General features: G+C 36.2%; 1 long non-coding RNA gene across 2 annotated transcripts; it reads left to right on the top strand.

Moving 5' to 3' along the window:
* The first annotated feature begins 16028 nt into the window (after positions 1 to 16028).
* On the top strand, positions 16029 to 18043 carry LOC131537192 (uncharacterized). 2 transcript variants are annotated; one of them, XR_009270207.1, is made up of 5 exons: positions 16194 to 16273; positions 16374 to 16442; positions 16724 to 16808; positions 17081 to 17143; positions 17770 to 18043. It is a non-coding gene; the product is annotated as an uncharacterized LOC131537192 (long non-coding RNA). The 2 variants fall into 2 exon arrangements; XR_009270206.1 differs by having other exon boundaries at positions 16029 to 16442.
* Positions 18044 to 18357: the final 314 nt, after the last annotated feature.

Below are 18357 nucleotides of genomic sequence, written 5' to 3'. Positions count from 1 at the left end.
TCACGCTTGCGGTGTGAAACCGGCGTTAAGAGACGAGAAGCATCGGTTCGAATCCCGTGTAACTATGGTTCGCCAAAGCAGTTCAAATCTGCCTAAAAGGAAGTTGAAATGGCACAGTTGCATCAGCTGTTAAGTTTTTATATCAGTTTTGCATTTGTTAACACTATTGCGTAGGTTTAGGGCTGGATTTGGTGTAGGGCATATTTCCAACACCATAGATCATTAACCTTTAGCGACAGTCCCCGGATATTTGAATCCTGAACCGCTGCAATAAGTATCTGAAGCAACGTAATAAAAAAAAAACAGCAATATGTACCAATATCTACGTAATAAAACGTGCCAGGGTTCACATATTGAACCTGTGTTTTAGCGCCACTCAGTGGACATTTCTATTTGAAACTGCGGCGAAACGTGCAGCAAGGTACGTAAAACCCTGTCGCACAAAAAGTGCGCAGAGGTACGTATTTTTATGAGACCAGGTTAAACATTTCGCAATGCTGTATTCATATATAAATGCAGTCTTCATGAGCACAAGAGACTTCTTTCAACAACTTCTGAATGGTAGTGTGTTATATTAATAATTCTGCATACCGTTGGGTCATTCATAGATTTTACATTTTAGTTTAGTCTTGTACCCTTAAAAAAAATGTATATTGTATTGGGTCGCAATGTGATGCCCAGTGTAAAATTGGGATCCTAAAGCAAAAACCAGATGAGACCCACTGATCAAAACACAGGTCAATTCACTCGTCCAATGGTGCATGTTTTCCAGATGGTCGCCCACCTAGTTTTCGGAAAACTCCCAATCGTAGCAGAGGAAGTCGTTTTGGCTTGTTTTGAGAAACAGGATTTGCAGGAAAAAAAAAAACTAGAAGAGATGGAGGAAGATCACGGAGGTGATGCTGAAACAGAGAGTGATGTGTTGGCAAAGCTCTCTGCAACTCTCCCCGTCTGGACGTGCGTGCGTGTGCGCATGCGCCGGCGACCTTCCTACACACTCTTGCAAGTCTCTCTCTCTCTCTCTCTCTCGTTCTGTCTGAAGCAGGGTTGCGCTCTACCAATCTCTCTCGTGTTCACATTTCCTCCCTCTCCATCACAGACTCTTCCCTTCTACCATCGTGTCTGTCTCCGCATCATGCGGCAATGACAATCCCGTTAATTAGCCCAGTGTCAGCGTCTGTCAGCCCGACGGTGTCGCCTTTACGTGAGCGAACACGAGTGACGGCAAAGTTGCTTAGCGTCGAGCCGAGGAGGAAGCGTACTGCCCTCCGGCCCCGGCCGTTCACGTAGAGAACGTAAAAAGAATCACAAACCCGTGGAATTTTTCTTCTTCCCGTTATTAACGGGTGACTTGCGTGATGAATGGTGCCGAGGAGACACTGACAGCTCACCTGTAGCCCGCACTCGGCCGGCATTAGGTTGCATTTAGAGCACAGGACTGCACAAATAACGCACACAGGCACGCTCTTCTGATGAATAATGATTGACTGCCTCTGAAAGATCTGCGTCAGTTGTAGCTGCAGCTTTCTGAACTGTGCCGCAGGCAATTACTTTGTTTTATATTAAAAAAAAAAAAGAGGAGGAGGAGGATGGAGAGGGAGAAAAGAGCGGGAGCTCGGAAAAGATCACAGTGCCATCTAGTGGATGCTGTCGGTGGAGGAAGTTGTTGTTTACAGGAAAGGTAATTAAATTACCCCATTAACTCAGCGTGAGTTTTTCGGGGGGGAAAACAGTGTGGGGGAGGTAACTGATGCCAGGTTAGCTATAAAACACATCTATATTTGTATACTGCCAGCAGTCGAGTAACTACTTTATTTCACAATTTATCAGAGCAGAAGTTGTTCCACTGAGACGCGCAATCTTTCAAAGGTTAATGACAGAGACCCTTACTATATTTTCTTATAACAGGCCTGAGGCAAAATGCACCTTATCTTTAACCGCTTTGCCATCACAGGAATGAGTTATAAAACATATTTTCAAATAAAAAAAAAAAACAGTTTAGTTCACATTTCATAACATTACTGATTTTACTTTATTTTGATCAAATAAAGCAGCTTTGGTGAGCATAAGAGACTTCTTTTAAAACCTTTTAATGGTAGTGTATGTCACATTAATAGTTTAGCATGTTGTTAGGTTGTTTTGTTTTTTTGTTTGTTTGTTTGTTTTTTTAGATTTAGAAGTACATTATTGTTTAGTTTTGTACAGAAATAAAGGTGTAAAAGCTGGGGCAGTACCTTTTCAAAAGTTACTATTATGTATCATTTATATCGCCTACTAATATGTACACTTTAGATACTTATAAGTACGTAAAATGTACCCTGTGAAAGTGTACTTCCCGAATGACAGCTCTGGAACCTTTTTTTTTTTTTTTATGAAAGTGTATCTGACACTGTATTGGGTCGCCACTAGATGTTGAGTGTATAATTGGGATCCAAAACCAGCAGACATGCAGCGATCTAAAACAAACATCTTTAACCGCTTCTACTCAAGCTTCGATCCATGCAACAGATGCGTCAATCTTCATGTCATTTTCTGGTTTATACTGCATTAGAGTTGCATTAAATGCTACGGCATTGCAGATTTTATGCAGAAATCAATCAGGGATCCCTTTATGGATTCCCCTACGCCTGCTTTTAAAACATTCATCTCTGTGTTGGCCAGGATAGCGAGAGCTAAAAATAGCTTTACTGTAGGTTTAGAGGCCAACAATGCAGGGTAGGAAATCTACTTTGCTCTGCGATCAATAGGTACGGGTTTCCTGTCAAGTGCACCGGCAACCTCTTAGTCATTCAAGCCCTTTCAAACGGCTCCCGAGTTCACACTGGAATCTTTGTGTCCCGCCAATTTCTAATTTCACAATGTTTTGGTTGGAGGATTAGCCATGCCGCCATGGAGCACTATTTCTTTGGAGTCGGAAGAAGGGGGCTCAGGGAGAAAGAAAAAGAGTAAATCTGTTTCCATAAGGGAAAGGTTTTGAAAAATGCAATTTATTCCTCTTGCTTTGAGGCCTGATTTATTTCATATCACGGTCTAAGCTGCAAACCAGAGAACTTACCTGGCCGGTTGAGAGAAGGTGAATTGGAAAAGCTTATCTCCGAGGTGCACTTACTCCCAAGTTGGGGTGTTTTTAAGACAGATTACGGCATTTGCCGAATGTGAATATGAGATGAGTAGTTGTGCATGAGTCAGCACATATAAGTCAGTGGTTTCAATGCTACTATTAGCAAATGTGGAGCTACAGAGAACAGGTATTATGCTCATGGAATCCCAGCGTGTTCACCAGTTGGGAGCAATAAACATCCCTTTACAAAAGTACTATTGAGGTGCCATGGTACAACGATAGCATCGGATGTTAATCCTGTGGTGCTTTGATATATAGCATGGCACTGAATGATTACTGTATTCATGTGAATCTCACAAAACCTGTCACATTTCACTACAAACTTTAACGAAAAGAAAAAGGAAATCATTTTGTGACAAACACAACATACATATCTAAAATGACATATAAATAAGTATACTTAGAGTTTTTTTTTTTTCCAAATACAAACATTTATTTATTTTACAAATTTGATTTTGTGTGTGTGTGTGAGGAGTGTAGAAAGGTGTTTGTTTTGGAGGTGGCATGCAACTTTGACTCTAGTATGGAGGAAGCTTTTATGATCAAAGTCATTAAATATCAACCACTCTTAAATACTATTTCAGAGATAGGTTATCGAGGCCAACTACTTGTTTCCATATTTGGCAGCTTAGGACACACGCAGACTGGCTTCAACAACTTGGGATGCCCAAAAAGAGGGCTAAACGGTAAGCAAAGTACTGTGCTTTGTCTGCTATCATAGGTAGCCGTCATATACAGTCATGGCCAAAAATATCAGCACCCTTGGTAAATATGATCGAAGAAGGCTGTGAAAATTAATCTGCATTGTTAATCCTTTTGATCTTTTATTTAAAAAATTCACAAAAATCTAACCTTTCATTGGATAATAAGAATTTAAAATGGGGGGAAATATCATTATGAAATAAATGTTTTTCTCTAATACACATTGGCCACTTAACGGCACCCTTTTATTCAATACTTTTTGAAACCTCCATTTGCCAGTTTAACAGCTCTAAATGTTCTCATATAATGCCTGATGAGGTTAGAGACACCTGACAAGAGATCAGAGACCATTCCTTCATCCAGAATCACTCCAGACCCTTTAGATTCCCAGCTCCATGTTGGTGCTTCTTCTCTTCAGTTCACGCCACTCATTTTCTATAGGGTTCAGGTCAGAGGACTGGAATGGCCAGCAGAAGCTTGGTTTTGTGCTCAGTGACCCATTTTTGTGTTGATTTTGAGGTTTGTGTTTGGATTATTGTACGGTTGGAAAATCCAAACATGGCCCATTATAAGATTTCTAACAGAGTCAGTCACATATTGATTTTTTATCTGTTGGTATTTGATCCATGATGGCATGTGTCTAAACAAGATGTCCAGGACCTCCAGCAGAAATATAGGCCCACAACATCAAAAATACAGCAGTATATTTCATTGTACACATGGGGTACTTTTTATCCCTGTGTTCACCAAACCCATCTTGAGTGTTTGCTGCTAAAAAGCTCATTTTTTAGTTTCATCTGACCATAGAAGCCAGTCCCATTTGAAGTTCCAGTCGTGTCTGATAATTGAATATGCTGGAGTTTGTTTTTGGATGAGCGAGGAGAATTTTTCTTGAAACCGTCCCAAACAACATGTGGTGATGTAGGTGCTGTTTGACAATTTTTTTTTAAAGGTTCTGTGACCCCGAGACTCAACTATTTTCTGCAATTCTCCAGCTGTGGTCCTTGAAGAGTCTTTAGCCACTCAAACTCTCCTCCTCACTGTGCATTAGGACGATATAGACACACGTCCTCTTCCAGACAGTTTCATAACATTTTATTTTGATTGGAAATTCTTAATTATTGCCCTGATGGTGGAAATTGGAATTTTCACTTCTCTAGCTCTTTTCTTAAAGCCACTTCACTAATTTGTGAAGCTCAATTATCTTTTGCTGCACATCAGAAATATATTCTTTGGTTTTTCTCATTGTGATGGATGATTAAGGGAATTTATGCTTTGTTTTCCCTCCTATTTATATTTCTGTGAAACAGGAAGCCGTGGCTGGATAATTTCATGTTCATAATCACCCTGAAGTGCTCAAAATTGTGAATATGAATGGGAATATACTTCAGAAATATTTTACTCATAAGAATTTCTAGGGGTGCCAATAATTGTGTCCAACGTGTATTTGAGAAAAACATTTATTTCATAATGATATTTCCCTCCATTTGAAATTCTTATTATCCAATGAAAGGTTAGATTGTTGTGATTTAAAAAAAAAAAAAAGATCAAAAGGATTAACAATGCAGATTAATTTTCACAGCCTTCTTTGATCATATTTACCAAGGGAGCCGATATTTTTGGCCATGACTGTATGGCGGAGACATTGTTATTTAAACCCATAACAACTGAGTGATATGCTTGATATTGTGAAGATCTATTGTATGCCACTGGTCCATGTTTTTTTGGACATGTATTTAACTGCATATGTAATATGTATGTCCCTGTAGAGTATTTTAGAGTGGATTTAAATAAATTGTTAAAACGTGTGCGTGTGTGTGTGTGTATCCTGTTTTGTTATGTTAAATACATTTAAGTAAATTAAATATATTAATATAAGTTTATATATATATATTGTGTGTGTGTGTGTGTGTGTGTGTGTGTGTGTGTGTGCACACACATATATATAGCACCAAATCAGCATATTGGAAAGATTTCTGACGAATCAAGGACCCCAAAACATTTGAATGGTTTGGGGTTGAAATGTGGCATGGATATGTTTTGTGTGTGTGCACTGGTTTGGGTGGTTTATGGGGACACAAATTTGTATAATGACATGGGTATGACAGAGTTATTACAATGTAAAGGTGGTTTATGTGGACACTGCATATGTCCCCGAAATTCAAAAGGCTTAAAAACATACTGAATGGTGTGTTAGGTGTAGTTGGTGAAGGGCGATGGAAAATAAAAACCATTACGCCTATGGAGATTTCTCGTAAACCAACAATATCAACATGCATGTGTGAAAGTCATCCTTCTATAAGGTTTAAATACGCTACTCAAAGGTAGGTAAAAGTATTGTATTACTATGTATCATGTCCGAAAATAAATCTTCAGGTTCCCGTCTTCAGGTTTAGCTGTTATTTCCAACCTGTGAGCAGCCTTCTGGCAACTAGTGAATTCCACTCCAGACTTAGATCAGCTCTCATTCTGATGCTGTGTTCATACTGTGTTCATACAAAAGAAGCTGCTAGGTTGATATAGATAAGCAACTGATTTGAATTTAAGATTTGCCTAATTATTTAACATGAATGAGTTAATGTGTTGCATGAAGAAGGTGTCAGCTACGTAGATGAATGGATACGACATTAGCATTGACACCAGGCAGTTGCTATCAGTGTTCATCTATTTCTTTCACAGTCACTTCCTGAGGGTGTGAGAATGATTTGTCATCTTCATAAGGCATCAGATATGAAAATCTAGGAAGACATAATCTCTAATAAAAGTCATGGCACTTTGCAACCACATTTTTCATATACATCTCAGTGCTCCCTTGATTTCATGGCTTTGGTAGTACTTTTCATTCAGTTTGTGTTGTGCTGGTGTTTTCTCAGTAGATTTGGTCTGAGGAGATTGCTGAACCCAAGTAGAAGTCAAAAGAAATGAATGGACCTCTAGCTTGTGAAATATTCATGCACAATACACCCCCAAAACTCCTCTGCTATTTTCAGAGGGCAAAACAATGTTCCTCACTCTCTACTTCATGTCATTGGCCTTAAAGGAATAGTTCACCCAAAAATGACAAATGGCTAAAAAGTTACTCACCCTCAGGCCATCCGAAATGTAGATGAGTTTGTTTCTTCATCAGATTTGGAGAAATGTAGCATTACATCACTTGCTCACCAATGGATCCTCTGCGATGAATGGGTGCCGTCAGAATGAGAGTCCAAACAGCTGATAATACATCACAATAATCCACAAGTCATCCACACCACTCCACTCCATCAATTAACATCTTGTCAAGTGAATAACAAGTGAAGTGTTTGTCAAAAAACAAATATATCATTAAGACATTTTTAACTTCAAACCATTGTTTCCAGCTAAAATACTCTAAAAGTCCACTATCAATAATTTGGTTTTCTCTAGTGAAAAAGATGAAATATGCACAGATCAAACACAGTGTACAAGTGAGAACAATTCTAAACAAATATGTTGGTGGATTTTTATGTGAGAGACAACAGTAGATTTTTTCACTGGACTTTTTCACTGGAGGAAGTCTTATTATGAATTGTGTATTTTGGCCATTAGACATTAACTGGTGGACCGGAGTGGTGTGGATTACTTGTGGATTATTGTGATGTTTTACTCAGCTGTTTGGACTCTCATTCTGATGGCACCCATTCACCGTAGAGGATCCATTGGTGAGCAAGTGATGTAATGCTACATTTCTACAAATCTGTTCTGATGAAGAAACAAACTGAGAGTGAGGGTGAGATGTGTGTGTGTGTGTGTGTGTGTGTGAACTATTCATCTCTGAAATTAAAATTTTGTTATCATTTACACACACTTAATGTGTTCTGATTATGTTTTATTTTGCCACAGAACACAGACTAATTTTAATATTGCTTTTTTAACCTTTATGGAGAAATAAAACACAAGTTTGTATGATTTTGTCTTTCATGGAAGAAATAAAATAATAGTTTGGCACACCAAATGATGACTGAATCGTTTTTTGGGTGAACTGTTATTTTAATAGCCTTTTCAGGGCCAGAAATGAAGGGTAATAAACACAAACACACACTATTTGTGCTCATACAATGTTTTAGTACACAAGTTGTGAATATAAGGTCTATAGAGAGCCAAAACAATCCGTCGAGGAGGCAGTGAAGGAATCCGACTCATTTTTTCTGTCGTCAGCGGGGAGTTGAAAGGGATGAGCAAGTAAAAATCACCAGCCGTTCTTTGCATAATTCAAGCACCCTGCAAAAAATGAATTAATGATCTCATCAGAGTGCTATTGTGTACACTGTGTAAAATATGGCCAAGCAATTCGTCTGCAAACGCAATGTGAGTGCTTATTGTAACAAGACACTGGTAATTAAAGGTTTGTGTGACAGTACATTGTAGAACAATGCACACTTCCACAGCTAGTGGGTACGAACAACAGCACAATCCTAATAGTCAGCTTACGTTGCCTAGATACAGTTGCTGTAATTGTCACAGATGCATGGTTTTACTGTGAAAGCTAATTATGTTTTGTTTTTGTTTGGCTTTTTTTTTAAACTGCAATGCATTTGCCACCCCCGAACTTCACGTTTTCTCTGACACCTTTGCCACCCACATCCACAAACACGTTGGATTCGTTTTGCACAAACGGGACTGATTAAAATGAGAGATATTATTTAAAAAGTGGTGGGTCGTGATCTAAAAATGGGTCACAGGTCCTTTAAGGTCATGGCTGGCATGGAGAAAGCAATGCCAAATACAAATAATAATCTGAAACTAACCATTGCTAGGACAGCAAAATAAATGTTATTATTTTATATATCGTTGGTTTGTAAGAGTTACTATAGATTTATTTTAAGCAACAAAACTTGCTTTGATGTGGATTTTATCCATGTAAGCAAATCATGTGAGCAATTTTGCATTTTAATTGTTGACCCTATGCAGCTCATGTCAATATCATAATCTACAATTATATAGTTCATATAAAAATATATATCAAGATTGTGGGTCAGTAAGATATTTTTAAGAATTGAATATTTGCATTCAGCAAGGATGCATTAAATTAATCAAAAGTGACATTGTTACAGAAAAAAAAAATCTAATAAATAAAATGTTTTTGTCATGGGTTGTTGGGGCTAGAAGCTCCATAGAGCACGAAGGAGTCAGGTATTCAAATGAACAGAGTATTTTAAAAAAATCCACACAGAAAAAGCAAAAAAAAAAAAACCTCTTCACACAACGTAAGACAGGACAAAGAAACAGGGGAAAGGCAAGGCTATAAAAACCAAACGAAAGGAACTAATGGGATATATTAACAAGGAACAGGTGATACAAATGATAATCAGGGAACTAAGGAAAACTACGTCAGGGCAGGTAGACCAGAAAACACAATGAAAACAAACTCAAAACTAAACAGAACATACACGTGACAGTTTTATTTTCGAACACAAATAATAAGAAATGTTTCCTTAGCAGCAAATCATCATAGAATAAATGACTACATATTACAATATATTCAAATAGAAACAGATTTTAAATCATAACAAAATTTCACAATTTTGCTGTTTTTACTGTATTTTGATCAAATAAATGCAGCCTTAGTGAGCACAAGTGACTTCTTTCAAAACATTAAATCATGTTTTGAATGGTAGTGTCATATAATAGTAAATATATTAAAAATGTTTCATTTTAAGGACATTTTTGTTTAGTTTTCTCTGCTAAGTGACTGAGTCGGGTTGCCACTTGAAGCCACTGAAGCCATTTGGGAATCACTTGGTTAGACAAGCATTTCATTGTAAACCTTTTTTTATAACATGCATTTTAAATATTGAGAGTGTGAGTGATACAATTAAAACTGATGACTATTTGCACGTCAGCACCATTTCAAGTATTTAAAATTCATATTTGTCGTAATTCATTAGCCATCTAATTGGTTATGCGGTGGATATCTGCATAAACAATCATACAGCAAACATCAGCAAAGCAGAGTTCTATAGATCATTAATCTAACGCAGTTCTGTCATGTTAGTTCAAAGCATTTATATGTGCGAGCGTCTTCCCTTCCTTGATACGATAAAGACAGCCCTGAATCTCCTCACATCTGAACACCAGAAAAGAGTTCCCCATGCAGGAGGCAAACTTGTGAGATTCCTACATCTGAAATTCCCAAGCTTCAGTGCACGTCGTCCTCTTCTAGCCCTCTTATCTCCAGGGAACTTGGCAGCGGAGCCGACTTCTTCTCCTTTGTAAGGGATTTGTGGCAAGTGGATAATTGACTGATCGAGCAACCACTCGAAGGAAACCAATTAATGGCATTCTCCGCCGTGGCATTGCCACTGCCTTGATTTGTAGTGGAGTTTATTATCCCAGCCAATGCATTAAATATTAATGTATACCCCAGCACGACTCTGAGGGATTTAGTGAGAGGTATTTAGTTTTGTTCTGTATTGAGTTGTTGAAAACAACTGCTTTGGGGCTTTCAGATTGGTGCATTCACAATTGTTTGTATATGGAACTATTTTTCTTGGAATTATTTGTATGCTCTGTTTTATTTAGATTTAATTGTATTTCAGTTTATGGTTAAAATGCAATATATTTAATTTTGTGCAAAAAACAAATCAGGGTCAAATAAAGGGTCTTGCATATTAGGAATGTTTTTTTTTTATTCTGTAGAGCTTTATCTTCAAATATTTTTGATGATTTGTTTAATTTTGGTGCATTATATATACATATATGTGTGTGTGTGTGTGTGTGTGTGTGTGTGTGCATATAGAATATGTATGCATATATATTAAAAAAGGCTAATAATATATAATATATTTTTATTTTATTTATATTTTAATTATTTAGCTTTTTATATTTTATTAATGTTTTATTAATAGTTTTATATTTTTATTTACTATTTTTGTCACGTAAAATGTGTGTTAAATATGCTGACTGATCCACAATCAAGCAAATTAATTTAATTCATAATTACAGTATTTTCTTCTCAGCTAGACAATAACTAAATGCATTGCAATGAGCTATCTGGAAAAAAAATTGAAATAAATATATTATAAATATATTGTACATTAATAATCTAAAAATAACAATAAAATAATGTTATTTATTTTATGTTTTTAATTGTTATTTATTATTAGAGTATCATGCTAATAGCAAACTCAATTGAAAGTCACTTAATGGGAGTTTTTTATATGGCACATGGTGTTGCATAAGCTTTTTCATTGTTCCTTTTGAGGTTTCAGTTCAGATATTCTCTTAGTAGGCAGCTGCTTGTGTAGTAAGTAGATAGCACACAATTGTTTTGATTAGAGCCACAGAATAGTGCTTGTCTGACATATAATTAGCCTCACAACATTAAAGACGATAACACTAAAAGTGCTTGAAAATGTCCTAGTAACATCTATATCAGTAATTAGGCCGTATTATAAAAAGAAAATACCTCAGTGACAGCCTTGTTCAATATCCAGCACGAATCCGCTGCTGTATTGATTCAGTACAACAGCAACGACACCATCAAAGTGTTTCAGCCCAGCAGAGGAGAGCATCAGGAGAACGGAGGAGAGCCTGACACAAAAGGACTTGATTAAAGAATAAACATTGAGGGTAATAATTAAGAAGCGTTAATGAGGCGTGCAGGTCTCATCGCCTCTGCTCCTCCAGCCCTTCAGGGCCGGGACAGGCACTAGACAAGTGATTCCTAATTATGCCACACAACTGCTGTCCTGACAATAGCCGTGATGACAATAACTCCAATGAGACTGCAAACAGTGGAGCAGATTCAGAGTACAGCGTGTCATGAATGGATTAGTTGTCAGCCACTGGGAACAACTGCTTGTTTTGAAAGGCTCTGTATTAAAAAGTAGATTTTGATATTTTTTGAGGAAATGTAAATGGTGTTTGCCTGTTTCAAACTCACCGGCATGATTCTAGGTTATCGTGGCTGGCTGCTTTGGTTGCTAAGGTGTTTTGAGTGTTTTTTTTAATCTATTGCTATGTGGATGCTAGGGTGTTCTCTGATGTTGCTTACTGGGTCCAAAAAAAAAAAAACATGCTCTGGTCTCTGTGATATTCTGGCCCCTAAATATGGCTCAGGTCAGTTTCAATTAAGCTAATGGGATTTTTCCAAATCTGATCAATAAGTAATAGCACACAACTTAAAATAAAATTATTAATTAAATTGAATTAATAATTACATTTTAAATAAAATAAAATAAAAGCAATTTGAGATATTCATGTCTGTAGCAGAGGTTTTACAAAAGTGATTAGCAAGGACTATTAATAGGAGAGACGGACGGACGGACGGACAGACCGACAGACAGACAGACAGACAGATAGATAGATACAAATTTGAAACAATTTTCACTCAGAAATTTCTTCTACATATGCATATGTCATCTCTAATGTCCACTATATACAGTGAGGAAAATAAGTATTTGAACACCCTGCTATTTTGCAAGTTCTCCCACTTAGAAATCATGGAGGGGTCTGAAATACAAATAAATAGTTAAAAAATCATACATTGTGATTTCTGGATTTTTTTTTTTTAGATTATGTCTCTGACAGTGGACATGGACCTACGATGACAATTTCAGACCCCTCCATGATTTCTAAGTGGGAGAACTTGCAAAATAGCAGGGTGTTCAAATACTTATTTTCCTCACTGTATAACTATTATTGTTTTTTGATCAAAGATAGATAGATAATTTAAATATAATATTAGATTAGGTTAATTAATTATGAGGTTAATTAATGTGGGGAAGAATATATGATTATTATTATTATTAATCATAATAATAATAATAATAATTTTATTTCATTTTAATAATTTCATAATCATAATATTACATTATTAAGAAGGGTAGGCAAATAATTTATGGCTTCAGCCTATACCTTTTTCAGTTGATGTGTAAATTATGTATGATTATTATGAACATTTTGTATAGTATACATTTTCTTGATGATGATGTGATGATAACATATCATAACTCATCTATCTATCTATCTATCTATCTATCTATCTATCTATCTATATATATATATATATATATATATATATATACTGTGTGTGTGTGTGTGTGTGTATGTATATATATATATATATATATATATATATTATAGTAGAAATGTTAGTCTTAAATGGCTTAGATTAATAAAATGGTGGCAGAAATGGAAAGACATATCAAAATACACTAATGTTCTCTATATTATTATTATTAAAATTAATTTGAAAAGGGACCATGTATACAATTTTAACATAAATGTTTCCATTTCATTTCCATGTCATTGTACCAAATTTAGCCGATGGCTAGTTTTCATCCGCGGTCCCTTGGCAGGTAATCGTAATCACAATTAAACATAAAAACAAAACATCAAAAACATACAATATAGTAATACTTATACACATCATATCAGAGCCGCACCATAACCATGTCAGTGTTTACAGAGTTGAGTTGATTTTAAGTAAGATTTTAGTTTCAATTTAAAAATGTCAACAGATGTGCACATCCTTATGTCTTCTGGTAGAGTGTTCCAATGAGTAATAGCTTTCACTGAGAACAACGATAATCCAAAGGCAGAGACGAAATGGAACAACACAATCACTAGTGGATGATGATCTAGTAAATCTTACAGAGACTGTAGAACGAAAGTGCACAAAATCACGAAGTATGGAAGGGGCCAAACCATTTAAAATTTTATAAACCATACATAAATTCGAGAAAAGTCTAAAGTTGTCAAAGCTCAGAAAATTGTATTTCTCCAAAACCCTACAATGTTGTGATACTGGTTTATCAAACTATATTTTATAGACCTCACCAATTTCTTTACATGTTTTTTTAAAACTAAGGTTTGAATCCAGCGTTAAACCTAGATAATTAAACTCAGTGACAATTTCTATCTTCTCACCATTTATAAAAATATCTGCATTGGAAGAACACGCCTTCATTTTAGAAAAAAAACCTCCCTTTTGTTTTACCAGTGTTCAAGGTAAGACACGATTGCTCTAACCGCTGTGTAATCCTTTCCATAGCAACATTTAGCTTTTCAGCAGCTAACTCTGCAGTTCTCGTTTGTGTAAAAATAACAGTATTGTCAGCATACATTTGCACTTGTATCCCTTCGCACTGCTGTGGGAGATCATTGATGTATAAACTAAATAATAAAGGGCCTAGTATTGATCTTTGAGGTACGCCCATTGTAGAGGTATTAGAATGAACCCCTTTAATTTTTACACATTGCTGTCTGTTTGATAAATATGAGGAGATCCATGCTAAAGCCCCAGATGAAAGAAGAACATTGTAAATGAAAGAAGAACATTTAGAAAGAAGAACATTGTGATTGACCGTGTCAAAGGCTTTACGCAAATCTAAAAATATGGCACCAACTGTTCCACCCTTGTCAAGCTTAGATTTTATTTGTTGTGTTAGGTGTAAAGTAGCTGTTTCAGTGGAGTGATTTACTCTTACACCAAATTGCATACAGTGTAAACCAGCCTTAGCTGTATTAAGATAAGATGTCAGTTGTTCAAAGTTTAATCAAGTTGACCTTTTCTGAAACCTTTGAGACTACTGGCAATATACTGCCCAGTCAGCAAACAAATTTGGCCCAGACTTGGCATGCATCTGGCACAGTTGGCATTCATCCGGCACTGGCATACAGCATGTGGGCCAAACATGGCCCGGGTTCGACAGAGATGGTACCGGGTTTAAGACGGCACACAAGACATGGGCCAGATGTCAAATGCAGTATTTGGCCCAGATGTCAAATGCAGATATGTGGGCCACACAAGTATTGCCGATCTTGACCCATATTTAAAATCCATTTCAAATATTTTTGAGTAAAATGCCAATGTTTTCCCATACAGAAAGGTAATATATTCACATAAATGTGAAACTGTTAAATATATTTTGAAAATATATTTTTAAAATGCATAACATGAAGCTCATGTTGTGTGTTATTATGTGTTTACTTGTATGCAAAATTATATTCATGCCTCATATGATATTATATAATATATGATATTATATAGTATATTATAGAATAATATATTCTGTTTTTTATATATATTCATATATTCATCTGCCATTCATCCGGCACTGGCATACAGCATGTGGGCCAAACATGGCCCAGGTTTGGCAGAGGTGGTACCGGGTTTAAGACGGCACACAAGACATGGGCCAGATGTCAAATGCAGTATTTGGCCCAGATGTCAAATGCAGATATGTGGGCCACATAAGTATTGCCGATCTTGACCCACATTTAAAATCCATTTCAAATATTTTTGAGTAAAATGCCAATGTTTTCCCATACAGAAAGGTAATATATTCACATATATGTGAAACTGTTAAATATATTTTGAAAATATATTTTTAAAATGCATAACATAAAGCTCATACTGTGTGTTATTATGTGTTTGTATGCAAAATTATATTCATGCCTCACGATATTATATAATATATGATATTATATAGTATATTATAGAATAATATATTCTGTTTTTTATATATATATATTCATCTGCCATTCATCCGGCACTGGCATACAGCATGTGGGCCAAACATGGCCTGGTTTTGGCAGAGATGGTACCGGGTTTAAGACGGCACACAAGACATGGGCCAGATGTCAGATGTAGATATGTGGGCCACATAAGTATTGCCGATCTTGACCCACATTTAAAATCCATTTCAAATATTTTTGACTAAAATCCCAATGTTTTCCCATACAGAAATGTAATATATTCACATATATGTGAAACACTGTTAAATATATTGAAATACATTTTGAAAATATATTTTTAAAATGCATAGCATAAAGCTCATATTGTGTTTAATTGTGTTTGCATGTGAAATTATATTCATGCCCCATATGATGTTATATTATAGAATAGTATATCCTGTTGTTTTATTTAGCCTATATAACTGACTTCAAACAATGTTTTGCATTCACTGCTTTCATATTCTCATTCAATTTACAGTTTGATGTAGGCCTACTAAACAATACATGATGAAATTTCAGGACATTTTATTTGACTTTTGTACTATTTATGTAAATGCGTAACTTTGTGTTTTAGGCCATGTTGGCCAATCAGAAGCCTGACAAAGTTTCCAGTAGGCGGAGATAACAGCGCAGGCTCCGACGTCACAAGCCAAAAACTCCGGTTTAGCTGTCTACACGATAACACTGCAACCGGAGTTTTTAAATCTTCACCCTGGCAGGAGTTTTCAGAATGTTCGGTTTCAGTGACCTGCTGCAGTGTTTGCGTGAGGACGAACGGAACAACCCGCATAGAAAAAGCTGCTGTTTTGAAAATAACCGCGTTCGTGTGGACGGCCAATGAGCGCGCGCGTTGAGCATTCAAATCACATTTAAACTGAAGCGGAGGAGGTTACCATGGTAACAGGGCGTCAACTCACTCAGCTGACAGGTAGCGAGAAGCTGTCTCTCTGCTCTTTTCACTGCTTTCAGGTAAGTTTAGTCCCTAAAGTTACACAAATAATACATACAACATTTCCTGACACTTTCTTACATGTTACTGACACGTTTCTGTTGAATCTTTACTTTACAGGAGTGGTATAGTGTCTTCAAAAAGACCGTTAGCATCACAACCATTAACTATAGAGGCTAACAATTAGAGGTAAGGCAACTTATACATTTGAGCTCTTATTAATGAACGTTTGAGCTTTTAAGCACCTTTTATGTGTAGATGAGCGGCTTTGATAGTTTTGTAAATATTTTGCTGATACTTTGTCAATAGATAAATGGAAGTCACTATAAGCTAATTAATTTAACCTAAAAGTCTGCACTGTGGGGTCAATCGGTGACGTCACTTACATGAACTAATGGGCTGAAACTATTTCAAACACGTTTTGAACTTTCATTGCAAACAAATATTGATAAATTGTACTGTGATTTCAGGAGCGTCAGAATAAAATACCTAAAACAGGGGAAGTTACAAAAAAATTTGTAATGTGAGCTGTCGACAGAGATACAGGAAACACAGGTGATCTGAGAAATCTTATTAAATAACTTTATATGAATTTTTCACAGTATATTTCAACTATATCATCATGCATCTGTAAAACCTAAAAATATGAATTCTGGTATCTTAAGATTTTTTGTATGTTTTGTATATTATTATTATTATTATTATTATTATTGCATTTCACCTCTGCTGTAGTGTGTTTATTTCTAATAATCCTGACATTGAATACTACATTTGTTGGCTATGTGACATATTGTTCCTATTCTTCCATGCTGATGGCTGTGCTGCAGAGCTGGAGCGGAGCAGATCTCCTGTCGAAGAACATCTCCAAAGCACCATGAACCATCTGACTAGTAAGTAAAACCTCAAACATTCAAAAGTTTGTCGAATATTCAAAAAATATATCAAATAAATATCAAATATTTCTCAGACAGCAAGCAGTGTCGGCCCAGATCCGGCCCACATCTGGCCGCATGGATTTCACGCGGGCCAGATGTGGGCGGATCTGGGCCGACACTATGTTGCTGTCTGGGTTCCTGTATGTCCTACAAGGCCATCTTGTTTAACTCTGCTCTGAGGACACTTCATACACAACAACCTACAGAGGGGTCAATCATAATTTTTTAAAAAAGACACAGATGATAATAAAAAAGTTCTTTGAAATTAAAATTTATAACGGTAAGACAGAACCAGTACTGTGAACGCACCTCACTTCAAACTGTAACGGTCTGTATATTGTTTTCTAAACTTTAAATGTAGTGAAATTTTTGTTCAAGCAGACTTTGTTGCTCGTGGAAACCTCACGCGAGCCTGAAAGATACTTAAAACTTAAAATATTATTTGCACTCTTGAAGACTGTTCACCAAATACTAAATTTCAGTCCAGCAGAATTTTCTGCACACTTCACCACCGAGGCCAAAAATTAGCATTGTGAATGTAAGAGCCTCACACTACATTGTTTGTTTGAATTGTATTTCAGGGCAGTTCGTGAAGACGGATAACCTGGACAGAAGTCAGTTCGAGATCCAGCCTCCACACCAGACTTCTCACTCACAAGGATTGCTGTCTACTAGATATTATGTGTACTCTGCAGACTTAGGTTCATGCAGATATTATTCAGGGACATGAACACTTGAATACTGCAAAAATAGAGAAACTACCTTTATTTAAGAATTTTGTGTTAATTGTGTGAACATTAAACAAATATATATTTATTTTACTGTTTTTTTTTTGTTTTGTATTCCAAAGCACCTAAAAGCCAATTTTTTTTTTTTTTTTTTTTTTATTTATATAGCAGTTTAAAAACAACCGAAGTTGACCAAAGTGCTTTACAACACTATACAGACTATAGGCAGAATTAAATACAGCTAAAAAACTCAGATATTCACAGAATATACACAGGCTATAAGAATGTGTGGCACTCCAAACACAAGGACAGAGACAATTTATCATGGAGTATCAAACGCCAACGAGAAGAAATAGGTCTTTAATGTGGATTTAAAACCGACAAGGTTGGAGCAGTTCTGATATGAGAGGAGACTATTCCAAAGTTTTGGGCCGACAACAG

This window comes from Onychostoma macrolepis, chromosome 01, assembly GCF_012432095.1.
Source record: "Onychostoma macrolepis isolate SWU-2019 chromosome 01, ASM1243209v1, whole genome shotgun sequence".
Classification (NCBI taxonomy): Eukaryota; Metazoa; Chordata; class Actinopteri; order Cypriniformes; family Cyprinidae; genus Onychostoma; species Onychostoma macrolepis.
This window is presented reverse-complemented; position numbering and strand designations above follow the sequence as displayed.